This window comes from Lygodium microphyllum, chromosome 16, assembly GCF_053477565.2.
Source record: "Lygodium microphyllum isolate KBCC chromosome 16, Lygodium_microphyllum_v1.1.10, whole genome shotgun sequence".
Lineage (NCBI taxonomy): Eukaryota > Viridiplantae > Streptophyta > Polypodiopsida > Schizaeales > Lygodiaceae > Lygodium > Lygodium microphyllum.
The window spans coordinates 34,607,570-34,624,315 of NC_141150.1; positions in this window are offsets into that span (position 1 = coordinate 34,607,570).

Genomic DNA, 16,746 nt, shown 5'->3' on the forward strand with positions numbered 1-16,746 from the left:
ATAAATGTAAATGAGTATCCCAAGTCTGAGGTTTAGAGATAGTGTATGCACGTAAAAGATCTAGAATGGTGCTATTTGTGGCTTCTGTTTGTCCATTTGTTTCTGGATGAAATGCAGATGAGAAATCAATCTTTGTGCCTAGATTTGCAAACAGTGTAATCCAAAAATTATTACAAAATCTAGAATCTCGATCTGAAATAATCACTTTTGGCAATCCATGGTTAGTAAAAACAGTTTTCAAAAATAACTGTGCTGCTTGTGATGCTGTTAAAGTTTTCTTACATGCAATGAAATATGCTTGCTTACTAAATCTATCTACAATTGTCCAAATCATGTCATGGTTAGATTTAGTATTTGGTAAACCAGTAATGAAATCCATAGAAATATGTTCCCAAGGTTTAGATGGAATAGACAAAGGCATTAATAATCCATACTGTTTACCATGATGTCTCTTTATTCTTTGACAAATCAAACATTCAGAAACGAAATTAGATACATCTGCATCCATATGCGGCCAATAAAAATCTTCAGTTAACATGCGTAATGTAGAAATGATACCTCTATGACCTTGATATGGGGGACAATGAATTTCATTCAAAACAAAAGATCGGAATGGAATAGTAACACACAGTCTCTTTTCAAAGAACATAAATCCATCATTATATGACAATGAATCAACATGAATGAAATTATTTTGAACTAATTTTTGCCAATCAGAATGAAAAGTAATATCCTGGTGATATGTGTCTTTCATAGCAATCAAAGAATCAAAAGATATGATAGAAATATTATAAATTGCAGGTCTTCTACTCAATGCATCAGCAACTACATTTTCTTTTCCAGGTTGGTATTGAATGATAGGATGAAAACTTTGAATGAAGGAAGCTCATTTGATATGACGGTCAGAAATTTGGGGTTGGCTAAGTAGATGTCTAATGCTTTGCTGGTCAGTCTTTATCATGAATTCTGAACCCATTAAATAATGCTTCCATTGTTTTAATGCTTGTACAACTGCTAATAGTTCTTTGTCATAAGTGGAATATTTGAGCTCAGAGGGTTTCAGCTTAGAACTAGAATATGCTATTGGATGGTTGTCTTGCATTAATACGGCTCCTATTCCTGATCTGCTAGCATCGGTCACAACTAGAAAGAATGGTCTATTAAAGTCAGGCAATTGTAGAACAGGGGCATTAGTTAATGCACGTTTGAGTAAATCAAAGGATTTCTGCTGATTTTTAGTCCATTGATAAATAATTCCTTTCTTAAGAAGTTTGGTTAATGGTAAAGCAAGTAATGAGAAATTACGTACAAACTTCCTATAGAAACTAGCAAGACCAAGGAATGAGCGTAATTCATGTACATTTTTAGGAACAGGCCAATGCAATATTGCGTCAATTTTCTTAGGATCAACTTTTATTCCTTCTTTTGATACAATATGACCTAGATATTCTATTTCTGTCTTAAAGAATTCACTCTTGTCAGGATTTGCAAACAATTGATTTTCTTTCAGTAATTGAAAACTAATGATAAATGCTCATAATGCTCTTTTTCACTTTGACTGAACACTAAAATATCATCAAAGAAAACAATCACACAATATTGATATTTCAGAAAAATACGGTTCATCATTCTACTGAAAGTAGCAGGTGCATTAGTTAATCCGAATGGCATGACTAAGAATTCATAATGGCCAAACTGTGTCCTGAATGCAGTCTTAAATATGTCGGATCTATCTAACCTCACCTGATGATATCCAGACTTAAGGTCAATTTTACTAAATATAGAAGATCCTTGCAGTTTGTCCGTAAGGTCATCAACTCTAGGTATAGGATACCTATTCTTTACAGTGATCTTATTTAATGCTCGGTAGTCAATACACATACGATAAGTATTATTCTTTTTCTTGACTAAGAGCACAGGTGCACCGAATGGAGAACTGCTAGGTCGAATTAAGCCTCTATTTAGTAATTCTTCAACTTGGCTCTGGATTTCTTTTTGCTCTATTTGATTGTGCCTATATGGTGCTTTGCAAGGTGGTTGTGTGCCAGGTATTAGATCAATTTTATGGTCTTCTAGACATGATGGTGGTAAACCTGGTGGTAGGTCTTCTGCAAAACAGTCCTTAAAATATGCAAGAAATTCCTTATGGCTAGGGTGCATATGATTTTCCTTTGCATGCAATTCATTCACCCAAATGAGATATGATTTAGTATTATTGCGTAGTGCACGTTTTGCTTGAGTATGCGAAAGCAGTGGAAAAATATGAGATGCATGCATACCAAATAATGTAATAGATTTTCCTTGAAAATTAATATTCATTGTGTGCGTAGAATAATCTATGTTTGGATTATGCTGGTGTCTCTATGGCATTCCTAGGATAATGTCGCTTGACTGTAATGGGACAACTAAGAAATTTCTTCTTTCAATATATGGACCAATTTGAATTTCTAAATCTTGTACTTCTTGTGTGCCATTGTACCTAGTGCCTAAAAATGCAGCTTTTATGCGATAATGCGTAGGTACAGTATGCAATTTCAATTCCTTTACCAATTTTGCTGAAATAAAGTCATGGGTACTACCGTCATCATGCAAGATAGTTCTTTCTTTTCCATGCACCATACATTTCATAGTCAACAATGAATGTGATGTAGGCATACCTGGTAAAGTGTCGGAAGTAGTAGTAATATCATCCTCATCTTCAGTGAAATCCGGCATATCCTCATGCTCGTCTTCATCCATGGCTCCAAGGTAGTTGATGGGTGCTGATGGCTTCTTTGAATGACAATTTGCTGCGAGATGCCCTGGCTGGTGACACTTATAGCATACTATTGGCTTGGCTTTGGTCACATATTTGCAATGGCTGGGAGTCTGGGTACATTTGGATTTGCTTGTGGAATAGGCTTAGGATTTGGATTGACAGTGGATGGTAATGCAGATGGTTTAGGCCAATTCTTGCGGAAAGATGATGATGAGAAACAACCTGGATTAAACCTTCTGAAATTGGAATTGAATTGTTTAGATCCATAATTACCGTTGGCTTGGAATTGTTGTGGTCGTCGATCTCTTCCGCGTAACTTATCTTCAGTGTCGTGAGCTAAGGAGATGGCGTCTTCAAGGGTAGCAGGCTTGAACATGTTCACTTCAGCGTAGTAATGTCCAAGAAGCCCAGACATATACTTCCGCTTATGTGTCATCTCTGGTACGTCTTCAAGCATGCGTAACTGTAGAAGTGCATTCCAAAAACGCTCTGTATACTGTGGAATAGGCTCACGATCTCGCTGTTGAAGTAAATCCCATTGTTTGATAGCCTTCTCATGAAATTGCGGTGGAAGGAAATTTTGCATGAACTTCTTCTTGAAATCTTCCCATGTAGCAGGACATTCTATGCTCTTGCGGACTACAGTCCACCAAAGTGATGCTCTGTCTATCAGATGATTAGTAACACACTTGATTTTATCTTTTTCAGGATAAGTTTCCTCATGGAAATAGTCATCAAACTGGCTAATGAATGATAAAACAGTCTTTCCTTCTCTTATGCCATTGAAAGTGCGGAACTTGAAACTTCGTTTACTTATCTTGGATTCCTTGCGAATGGTTTGTGCTTCAAGAGTGGCGTCGATGGTACGGCGAATCAAATCTTCAGCTTGAGGTTCTTCTTTGTCAGTGGACGCTCCTTGTAGCTTTGTCAATTGCGCTTGCAAGGCTTGCCTAGCTCTTCGCTCTTCTTCCAATTGTAGCATGATTAGATCTAGCTTTTGTTCCATGGTAGGCTCAGGTAGGTCGTCTTCAGTCATAGGATCATCCATATGTGGGGTACTCATCCTGTAAAACTCAACAAACCTTTCTCACTCAAAATCAGGTTAGTGGGATGAGCGTAGCTCAAATTTGGGGTTACAAGGCTATGTATTTTTGGGTATTTCTTCTTTAATTTTCAAAAATTCTGCAATATTTCTGTCTCCGTTTGCTGAAAGTACTTCAACGAACTTGTAGATAGGTAGAACAGCTTGCTGCGAACAACTTTCCAGTTCAGAGTTTTTGCATACGAACAAGTCTTCTAGGAGTTTTGAGCACTAGTCAGTTCTGATTTAGTCTGACTTGCAGAGTTGCAGACTTAGTAGACTTGCAGAGTTGTTGACTTGCTGGACTTAGGCCGACTTGCAGAACTTGCAGAACTTGATTACCGTCGACTTGCGGAACTTAACTTAAGAAGTGCGAGACCCGGAGTTTGCCGACTTATCTGATCTGTGTGACTTGCAGAAAGCCTTAAGCTTGAGTGATTAAGCTTAAGCTTATGAAGCTTAAGGAGGACTAACAGGCCGTCGTTGATTTCGTGGGGGGGGGGCGTTTTTTGGCCGCGCGAGATTTTCGGGCCTATCTTCTGATACGCCGAGGAGATTTGGGGAAGCTTAAGCTTCCTTTAAGCTTTTAAAGCTTTGTAATTAAGCTTTGAGTGAAGAGGATTAAGACTTTTCTCACTGTTTTTCAACGACTTGTTGATGGAGATGATTGCGTGGTCCTCCGCCTGCAGAGCTTGGTCCTTCGCGATCTGACAGTGGAAACAGGGGTTCTTGATCGCCAGAAGTCTGCCTGTATCGACGGTTCGCGACGAGATTGACTGTAGAGCCCGTTTGTTCCTGGAGCTCCGCCTTCGCTCGAGATTGGTAGCGATTGGAAGCTCTTGATCTCTGCTCCGCTCTGATACCACTGGTGTGCAGATCGGTCGCAGATAGCTCACGTGGTGAATCTCGGAAGGTCCCCAAGAACAAAGAACTCTACCTTTTTGCACAAAAAACCATGTAAAAGCATGCACGACAAGAGGCAAGAGACAAATTGGGTTCAATCTCCCCCATGCCTTGTGTGAGCGCTTCACAAAGCATGTATTTAATGTATATTTCCAATCTTCATGCTCAATAATAGCCCAATTACAAAAATATGACAAGCTTTTTAGCTTTTTGAGTTTGCTTTCTACAAAAATAGGAAAATAAAGTTAATGGACGGTGCCCATAGAGGCTGGCACGCCCAATCTCAATGTCCAAATAGAAATAACATATTCGGGCGCATAAGCGCATACAAAATAATAATCAATAATCGATGTCTCAATAGACATAACAAAATATAGACGTGGCGCCTATCAAAATATAGTCCAAATGTCGAATACCCACTAAACTCCAATGCTTTCCTCCGCCACTGCTGCTATCTCTACACATCAACTGAAGCATTCACAATCGTTAGTAAAATAACACAATTAAACCGACAAAAGTGAATACCTAGCAGTCTTCAGCTACATAAATAAATCAACTGGTTAGAAATAAATCCTAACCTTAATTTATTACGAGTGCGCACTCTAAACTCATAAACGTTTATTAATTTAATATGCATTTTGCGGAATCACCCGCTATGGAATCACCCATGTACACACTAAATTAATGAAACGCCCGAAAAGGACAGGCGTCCCCATCAACTTCTCGCACAAAGAATCCTCTTTGTGTATGAGCCTCGGTCATCTAAGTTTACGGAATCCACAGTAAAACCTCACGGAATCCACCGTGGAATATGCCTTCCTCTTTGTGTATGAGCCCCGGTCATCTAAGTTTACGGAATCCACTGTAAAACCTCACGGAATCCACCGTGGAATATGCCTCCTGGCATCAGCCTAACAATTCGACAAGAACAATCAAGGAAGTTAAGTGCTTAATCAAAGCACCATGTGTGGTGACTTACTACATTTGAAGTTTTTAAGGAAACATTTGAGATTCTAAAGATATTCTTTATGCGTACAAGCATTCCAAAGATCATCCATCGTCAAAAACATGGCGAGGTGCTCTTAGTTAGAGGATATGGTAACTAGTTGTTTAAATAACATCTTGCAAGAGACTTGAAAACTTTAAAATGCATGTATGGAATCTCCAATGGTGCAAATGCAAAACATTCATGCCTATATTGCTTGAAAAAGAGGATGGAAGGAAAGGACAAGAAGAAGAACTGACTCAGGGTGATAATTGTTACAGTGATATGTGATAAACAATATCCCACTTGTGGAAGCCCATCTTCAACACTCAATTGGATTGCATTCACATTTATTAACTACGTGCTTTTGTTAGAACTATGGAGAAAATTGTGTATGAATATATTTTATTTACTTATAGGATGCAACCATAAAAAGAAGTCATCGCAACATGCAATAATGTGGAGCGAGTGCTATTAGAGATTGGTTGCACAAGCATCAAGAATGGACAAGAAGAGATCAACAAAATCTATGCAACTTGCCAAAAAGACTTGCTTTGGAGGAGGGAAGGTTAGAAAGCTTCTTTCAATACCTATCAATGAGAAAGAAAATGCCACAATTTATAAGCCACAAAACTGCGATAGAGGTGAAAAAAGCTACATGATGTGGTCCCTCCTTGATCAAAGTAATGGAGGAAAAAAAGGTTGGAGAAAGCCATGGTTTTTATTAATCTCAATAAATCAACTCCCTTACTTTGAAAGATGGTATTTGATGTCAATGGAGATAAGCAAATAACTTCTATGAAAACACAGTGCAATAGTGGAATAAAAGTTCTATTACACATTACATGATTCAAACTAAGTCAAGATTTTAAAAGTATATAAATTATTGAGCATATTTTTATTTATGTGTGCTATATGCCTTGGTAGTATATCCTTGAGGTGCATGGGTCATACTTTGCAAAAAAGAGGAAGCATGAGAGCTTAGCCCATACAAGGGATGCAAAATTCACATTGGATAGCATGTAATGCATACCAAAGAAAAACCAATCATAGTGGTGGGGTGAATGATAGCAATCCAATGATTCAATTGCTGTCCTAGTGGTATAGGATCATAGCAACAGATAAAGCTCAACTCTCATAGAAGAAATCAAATGAAATTGCTAATGAATCAATTGTGCAAACACTATTGAATCACATTGTGTCACTAAAAGAGTGCATTATGATGCCTCAAGTATTAAAGAAAACCACGAAAAGTGGCTAGAAACAAGGCATTGAGAAGGCATCAAATGGATTCAAAAAGAGCTAAGATAGTAAGATAAAAAATGCGTTCAATGTGAACACACTTCATTATTTAAGAGTGAAAGAGAGAGTATATTTATGTGAATGAGTCTAAAGGTTTAAGAAATATATATTAGGGTTTTACTCTATCTTATTCATTGATTTTTCAAATCTCTTGCTCTATAGAAAAGATGGCTATGCTTAAGGTGACTGCAAAGAAGCTTCCTTTCAGAGCCCCATATCGTGTTCAACTCAATGGAGCACCTATTAACTCAAATACAATCTTGAATAATGACACTTCACATCTTGCCAACAATAGATTGTTGAGATGGCAAGTTCAACATGTATGGACATTGGTGATGAATTGCCCAGTTAGTAGGGTCCGCATGTCTATAGAAAAGATGGCTATGCTTAAGGTGACTGCAAAGAAGCTTCCTTTCAGAGCCCCATATCGTGTTCAACTCAATGGAGCACCTATTAACTCAAATAAAATCTTGAATAATGACACTTCACATCTTGCCAACAATAGATTGTTGAGATGGCAAGTTCAACATGTATGGACATTGGAGATGAAATGCCGAGTTAGTAGGGTTCACATGTCTATAGTTAGCATGTTAATGGTCATTACGACTCTTACATAGCCACTTACTTATCACTTATTATATTAGGTTTGATATACCTATCTATAGTTGGCATAGCTATAGCGCTAGTCAAAGTATAATTCGTTAATGCATTGTTTGACTTGGTAGGTCACTTTCCTTTATGTTATATCTTATCTATACTTTTTGTACATTGAATGTGTGTGGAAGAAGAAGAAAAAACCAGCAAAAAACGTTTTGGCCTCTTTTCACCCCATTAACTACTCAATTATACATATAATACACAATCTATTTGCAAATAAACCTTGTATTTCTTCTTTAAAAACACCTCAAAACTGACATATTTGAAATCTACAATTTATAGATTAGAGAATTATCAATATAGCCAAAATTATAGTATGCCCTAAACTACTATTTGCAATGGTGCGGAGCTAAAATAGGGCCAGAAATGGCCTCAGATGACCAAAAATATACACCATTGTACTTGTATGTCAAATCTCACAACAATACGAGATTTTTACTTTGCCTTGCTTTTGATGCCTCCATAGGCACTATCTAAGGGAATGAGAGAGAGAATGCGAGAGGTTCTTACCAATTTCTTGCTTACTTGAATCCTTTCTCTTTCTCTTTCACTTTAGTCTTCAAAATCATCATATCTCAATGGCACTCTCTGATACTATGTCACGAATCATGTGGTGGGAGGACTTGCTTCAATTATTGCATAGAACACCCATAATATATATAAGAGAAAGCTCATTGAAGAACACATGAAGAGAAATAAAGGCAAAAATGTTTTTCTATTGGTTTCTCTTCCTTCTTTCTCTCACAACACAACGTATACAAAGTATAGATAAGGTACAATAGAAAGAAAAGTGATTTACTAAGTCAAATAGTGCATAATTGACTATACTAATTGATTAGTACTATAACTATGACAGTTTTGTAAGTATGTTTAACTAATGAAATATAATAAGGGATAAGTTAGTGGCCATGTGAGGATCATAATGACCACTAATGTGCGAAGTATAGATATGTGGGCCTATCTAACCAGGTGGTCCATCATCAATGTTTGCATATATATGTTAAGCTTTCCATCTCAATAATTTGAGCTTGTGTCTTCTCAAGATTCACTTTGCACTAAAATTAGGGGTTGTATTCTTTCCAACTTCTCCTTTCCTTGAGGATTATTCTTCTAAAGGTGAGGTGGGGTGGGGTGGGGGGGGAGGGGGATGCGCCGTGTCTTGGGAGGGGGGGGGGGGGAGGGGTGGGTTGAGCGGGGTTTTTTGAGGTGTGGTGGGGTGGTGTGGATGGAGTGGGGTTTTTTGAGGTGTGGTGGGGTGGCATGGATGAAGCGGGGGTTTTTTAGGGGGGTACGCCGTGTTGTGGTGGGGGGGTGAGGTGGAGTGGGTTAAGCAAGGTTTTTTGAGGTGGGGTGGGGGGGTGGATGCGTCGTGTCATGGGGGGGGGGTGAGGTGAGGTGGGGGGGTTGTGCTGTGCCGTGGGGGGGGGGGGTGAGGTGAGGTGGGGTGGGTTGAATGGGGTTTTTTGAGATGCGGTGGGGTGGCATGGATGGAGCGGGGTTTTTTGAGGTGGGGTGCGGGGGGGATGCGCCGTGTCGTGGGGGGTGAGGTGGGGTGGGAGGGGTGTGCCGTGTCGTGGGGGGGTGAGGTGAGGTGGGGTGGGTTGAGCGGGGTTTTTTGAGGTACAGTGGGGTGGTGTGGATGGAGCGGGGTTTCTCGAGGTGGGGTGGGGGGGGATGCGCCGTGTCGTGGGGGGGTGAGGTGGGATGGGAGGGGTGTGCCGTGTCGTGGGGGGGTGAGGTGATCTTTCAACCTCCATAGCTTTCGCATTGCCATGTTCTAGATCCATGTTTCAATATGGTATCAGAGCCCAGTCATGCATGGCGTAGCTCAGCTCAGCCCATGACTTCACTTCTAGCTCCATTCTCACTCTACCTTCAGTGAAGCTTCAATGGCTGCCATAGCCAGACAGGACCCTGCTCACTTGGAGTACTTGGATCTCTCTCTAGAAGCCATATCTTAACTTGCCTTCTTCTAGGGTTTTTTTCTCCTACTCAAGGCACTTCCTTGTACCACATTATAGTATGACATTATTGATCTATGTGTCAAGCATTACGAAAATTTGACATTGTTGTTAGAACTGTGCAGTGTCGTGGTCATACAGGTGGCACGGCTAGCACACGCCAAGATCTACCCTATGGTCATAGGGAAATTGAAGCCTACCTTGTAAGCTTACTCCCCACCAAACCATTCGCGCTATAGCTGTGTGTACGAGCTGCACTGAATCAAAAACTAGTCAGGTCTTTCAGAACCCTAATTGCAAAGACTCCATAGCTTATTGAGCTAAAGCTCAAGTATTTCTTCATTTTCTCTCTCATGGCATTTAAACCAAGACAAGGCCACTCTAATCTCAAGTCCCAGCATCAAATCAAGGAGGGGAAGATTTGGATTTGGAAGATCTTGAAGGATTTTGCAGATTTGAAAGACTCAAGGAAAAAGATATAGACATAGTGTCCATTGACACTCATCTAGTGCTCTTAGTACTTGTGTCTTGTGACACAACCAACTCTTTTGCTACTCAAAATTTGAGATTTTTGGGTTGATTTGCTGCTCCTCCAGCCATCCAACATGGGAAAATACTCTCCAATAGCTCGCTTCAAAGGAGTCAGGTTTCACACTTGGCAAGCCCGCATCAAGCTCATCTTGATGAAGAAGGGCCTTTGGGGCATCACCAATGGACAAGAGAAGAAGCCCTAGGATGCTGCCCTGGCAGCTAGCTGGACAAAATCTGATGACAAAGCACAAGCCATCCTCATCAAATTTGAGTTGGATGACAGCTACATCCATCATGTGGATGCTTGTCATACGTCCCATGACACTTAGGATAAATCGGATGCTTTGTCTGGTGCACAGTCAAAGTCGTCTAAGTATGGTTTAGTGATTGCATTTTTTCAACTTGATATGAAGTCTCATACATCCCTGGCATCCTATGTGAATTACATGGAAAGTCTCCTAACCTAGCTTACATGAATAAATCTGAAAATGGATGAAGATATTTGTATTGGTGTCTTGCTAAAAAGTTTGCATCCTGATTATGACAATGTTTCAACCACTTTAATCAACATGCCAAACCCTAAATTTGTTGACATTAAAGCTTCTTTGCTAGAGGAGGAAAAGAAGATAAAGTCAAAGGAAGAACCAAGCACCTCTAAAGATGAACAAATCCTATATGTTGGCAACACGTACAAGGGCAAGAAAGAGCAGCTTGTACGTGACTTCTACAAAAGGATTGGACACACAGAGAAATTTTGTCATGCTAGGAAGAGGTCTCAAAAGGCCTATCTTGTTGATGTTAAAGAAGAAGAAGACCATGGAACAAAGGAAGAAGAAGAAGACCACCAGGAGAAGGACAAGCCTCACCAGTCCTTCTACTCCTATTCTGATAGATGTTTTTAGCCTTGTATTGCCTAGCCCTAAATGCTTCTGACATAAACTTATAAACTCCTCATGTAGCCTTTTACTACAGCCTCTGTACACTTTGTGAGTCCCTTGTTATAGCCTTTGAATGTTTGCCATGTTTTTGGTACCCACACTTAGCCTTCTCTCTGCGACAACCTCTTGTGTTCACCATGTTTGTGGTATGCCCACACTTTGCAAGTGGTGCTTACTAAAGACTCTATACACTTTGTACTTCTGGTTTTGACTGAGGAGGGGTGTTGAGATGTTTGCAATCACACCTACTTCAATCTCTTTGGATGGATCAATGAGGGCTCATGACAAAAATCCCATAAGCATAGTAGAAGGATGTGTTGCATAGACTTTCCTATAAAGCATTGTACTTGCTTCCTTTTTTCAATGAAATGATAGTACTCTTTTCTTTCAAGTAAAGTGTTTGTGTCATTGTCCACACACAAGATTGTGTTTATGAGTCCAAGTCTCAATCTTGAAACCTAATTCACTTGTGTGATAGTTGGTCTTGTCTTTGTCTATGTCTTCATGAGTTTGCTCTTCATCTTTCAACCTCCATAGCTTCCGCATTTCCATGTCCTAGATCCATGTTTCAACATTATGTACTATGACTTGAGTAGTCTGTGCAATTTAAACACATCCTCCATAAATTGACTAGCCACTTGAGAAGTTATATATTCTTTCTTTGTAGGAGTAATGTGTGCTGCCTTTGTGAGTGTATCCACCATAACGTAGATACTATTCCACCCTTTCTCGGTAGTAGGCAAGCCCACGATGAAGTCCATAGTAGGATGCATCCACTTGCCCTCAGAAATAGAAAATGGATGAAGTAAACCATTGGGATTTTGAATGCTATATTTATTTTAATGACATAAAATATATTTAAAAAAAAAATATTTAACATAATTTCATAAACCCTTCCAAAAGAATCTCTTTGATATTTTATCATAGGTCTTGAATGCTCCAAGATGACCACCTATGGGCAAATAATGTTGGGGTTTAAAAAGTTAAGCATAATGCAGATGGTTCAGTTAGCAGGTATAAGGCTAGGCTAGTTGCAAAAGGCTATGCTCAAACATATGGCATAGATTATGAAGAGACATTCAGTCCAGTTGCTAGAATGGCAATTGTTAGATGCGTGATTGCCTTGGCAGTAGCCAAAGGTTGGAATTTGCAGTAAATGGATATTAAGAATGCCTTCTTGCATGGTGAATTGCAAGAAGAAGTGTATATGGAGTAGCTAGCAGGTTATGAGGATTTAGAACATCCCACATATGTGTGCAGGTTAAAGAAGGCGCTCTATGGGCTGAAGGAAGCACCTAGAGCATGGTCTGACAAGATTGGAGAGTATGTTGTCAATATTGGATTTTGTATTTCTGATGCTGATCACGCACTTTATGTGAGAAAGGGAGATGCAGGTTTGGTCATCATAGTCATCTATGTGGATGACTTGATTATTACAGGTGACAGTGACAATGGGATTGTTGAAGTTAAGGACTTCTTGAAGAAGAAGTTTGAGATGAAGGATTTGGGTGAGCTAAGATACTTTCTTGGTATTGAGGTGATCAGATGTGATGATGGTATATGGCTATCCCAAAGGCAGTATGGCTTGGATATGTTATCTAAGTATGGTATGACAGCATGTAAGCCTCTTTCAGTACCATTAGAGAAAAATGTGAAGTTGAGTGCCAATATTGGGGATGAGATAGAAGACCCTACTATGTTCAAGAGGATAGTAGGGAGTTTGATTTACATGACTATCACAAGACCAAACTTGAGCTATATTGTTGGCCTTGCCAATCACTTTATGCAAATGCCTAGAAAGCCTCATTTGGATGCAGTTAGACGTATATTGAGATATGTGAAGTCTACTTTACATTATGGACTTTTTTATGAGGTAGGTAAGGATTTACAGGTCTTCAGATACACAGATGCAAATTGGGCTGGTAGCATGTCACACAGAAGATCTACTAGTGGATTCATGTTTTTCCTTGGTAGTGTAGCACTTACATAGAGCAGTAAAAAGCAACCTATAGTTGCTTTATCGAGTATGGAGCCTGAGTATAGAGGTGCTCCTATGGCAGCATGTGAGGTGGCATGGTTGTAAAAGTTATTAGGTGATTTGGATTTGCAAGGAGATGGTCTAGTTGTCATTCATTGTGACAACATGAGTACCATACAGTTAGCTAGGAATCTAGTCTTCCATGCTAGGACAAAACACATTGAGGTGCACTACCACTTTGTGAGAGAGAAGGTACTTGCAGAAGAGATTGACTTGGTATATGTCAGCATACAAGATCAGATAGCTAACATTTTCACAAAGGCATTGGGTGCAGAGAAGCTTCAAAAGTTTCGAAGCTTACTTGGAGTTGTAGAGATAGAGTTGAGCTTTAGGGGGAGTGTTGAGATGGCAAGCTCAACATGTACGGGCATTGATGATGGACCGCCTGGATGGATGGGTCCGCACATCTACACTTAGCACATTGGTGGTCATTATGATACTCACATGGCAACTGACTTATCACTTATTATATTTAGTTTGTTAAATCTACCTACAGCTGGCAAAGATATAGCGCCAATTGATTAGTGTAGTCTGTTATGTACTATTTGACTTAGCAGGCCACAATCCTTTATGTTGTATCTTATCTATACTTTGTGGACATTGTATGGTGTGTGGAAGAAGAAGAAGAAATCAGCAAGAAAATGTTTTGGCCTCCATCTCTCTTCTTGTGTTCTTGAGTGAGCTCCTCTTGTGTATACAATGTGTGTTTGGCGCAGCAGCTCAACACTTCAAGACTATGAGATTATTTCCTTTGAAAGACAAAAGATGAATGAAAAAAAAGGACATAAACATTTATGATCAAGAGATATTGGCTATCCTTCATATCCAATCAAAAAATGACATTATTATCTTTATGGTAGTCGGTTTAGGGAAAAGAGTGATTATCATCGGGTCCTCAAATACTTCCTTTAAGAACATCACCTATGCCTCTTTTGCTAGCATTGCATTGACTTTGAGAAGTTAGGGTATACCAAGATAGGCACTAAAGTAAAAAATTCTTTGAGTTGACTAAAAATCTGGTCAATAATGAAATCCCAAAAGAACCCCTCATTCTTTAGCCTATTGCTTAAAGGTGCTACAATTGCCACATATTGTCTAATAGACATTCGATAGAAAGATAAAAGCCTAAGGAAACCATGGAGAGAAGTTGTATTGGTCAAGGTTGGACACTCTTTAAAACATTGTACTTTCTTTGGTTAACCTTTATGCCATTTTGACTCACAATATGGTCCAAATGCTCCACTTCCGTTTGCATGAATTAGCACTCTCTCTCCTTTACAAGTAATTTATGCACACTCAATATGTCAAATACTTATGTGCATGAGATGTTCTTTTAATGAATTGCTATAAACGAGGATGTTATTGAAGAAGAATAGCACAAATTTGAAGAGAAAAGGATATAAATCTTATTCATTAAGCTTTGAAAGCTGCTCAAGGCATTGGTCAATCTGAATGGCATAACAAGAAATGATAGGTGCCTTGATCAATCCTAAATGTTTTCTTTACTTTGCCACCCTCTCTCATTTAACACATTCGGAGGTAGCCCTATCTCAATAAAGTATTTGGCTCCCTTCAACTCATCCAACAAGTCATCAATTCTTGGAATGGGGGGATATCCATTTTTAATTATGATCTTATTTAGATTCTACTAATCACTGCACATTTGAAAGGTGCCAACTTTCTTCTTGACCAATAACACTAGTGACACATATGGTGAAGAGCTTGGCTATATGAATGCCATTTCCAATAAATACTTGATTTTCTTAGCTATCTTATCTCTTTCACATTTGAAGATCCTATAGGGATGTTTGTGATGGGTTTTGATTTCGGTTCTGAGGAGCCAATCGGATGATCAATTTCTCTCTTAGATGTAAGGGCTATTTGTTAACCCTCAAACAAACGAAGGTGAAAAATCCGGAAAAGCTAAAGCAGAAGACAAAGGCCAAGGCAAAGAGAAATGAAAGACAAAGACGCACAAGGAGAAAAGTCCTAAATAAGGGAGAAAGGCGCGCAAGGAAAAGCGCAAGTCAATACTTTAGTAAAAGAGTGCAAGCGCATCATGGTTTAATTCAAGGAGCACTAGGCTCTCACCCATGAAATTTGTAAATATAGACGGGCGGTGAAAAGGAAGCTAGGAAGATAGAAGGACAATGGGAAAAAGGGCCTAGGCCACGGCCAGCCATGTAAAAAAGGGGATAAGGGGATAACCGCCCAAAAGGGATTTAGGGTTTTGTATATAAAGTTGAAAAGTGAATGAGAAGCTCATTCTTGTGTGTGGCTAAAAGTGGCTCTCCTCTTCTTCTTCTTCTTCTTGTTCTTGCTTGCTTGAGCTTGTGCTTGAGAGAGGGAGTGTGAGAGTGTGAGGGAGTGAGTGTGTGAGGGTGAGGGACCATGGAGGAGAAGCTCTCCATCTTCTCCTCTCTTCTTCTCTTCTATTTTCTTCTCTTGTCTTGCTCGCGGCAATGGAGATTGGAGCATGGAGCTTGCTTAAATCTTGCACTTGGATCGTGGAGCTATCGGAGTGCACGAGAGAGGAGGTAACTCGATCGGCATGAAGGTAAGCTCACTACACTCATAGATATGGATGGCACGTCGGCTATGTGAGAGGTAGCCATTAGTGCTCGGCTTGGAACGCTTGAACAATAAGCGGTCCGTGGGTCTTGGCGGTTAAGCAAAAGCTGCCACATTTTGGTTCCGATTTGCTGGGACCTATGGATTCAAGCCTTGAGCGCTTGCGTGCTTTGAATCGAGCATTGGAGTAGGGTTTTCCCTGAACCGGTACTTGAGATAGATAGGTAGGAATCGAGGGAGTTTGAAGAGGTATTCGATCTCCTTAGCAAGAAGGTTTTTGATTTGTTGTTGAATATTAGAGTAGGACCATCCATCTCCATCTCTAGTTTTGATTTTTGTTGCATTAGGTTAAGGTTAGGATAGGAAAAAAGAAGGAAAACAATAGGGTTTTCTGTTGCTGTATAACAGGCTGAAACAGGGAAATAGGGGCACAAATTCGGATTTCTAGCTGGAAGAGTATGAGGGACTAACCTCTGAGGTCACAATAGGCTCGGATGGGGCAATAAGAGGCCTAGGGAACCAGGAAAGGCCACATTTGACATCCTGCCCTCTGAGAAGAGAGTGAGCTTGAGAGCCATGGAGAGAGAAGAGAGAGAGAGCTGCGGGGAGATCGTCAATGTGCTGATCGATTCGAGCGCCACACCATTTTCAAGTATGCCAGGCGTTTCCCTCTATGTCTTTGCATCTAATTAGGTGGCACGACACGATTCGGTGAAGTAGACGTCAATCTCTAGAGGCGTCGCGTGCAACTCGCGGGCCGTCAGCAACGCAGTCGGACTAGTTCGTCCGAGTCCCAAAATAGGATTGCCCTATCTCTGGAATCGGACCATCCAACTCTGAAAATTGCACTACCCTTCCGATCTGATTCCCAAAATCAGACCAGTCCCAGAATCGAACTAGTCCCAGAATCGGACCACCTTGAAAATCAGACCACCTTCGTCCGACTACTAGAATCGGACCACCCCGTCCGATCCGATTCCTAGAATTGGACCACTCAAAATCGGACGCATGTCAAAATCGA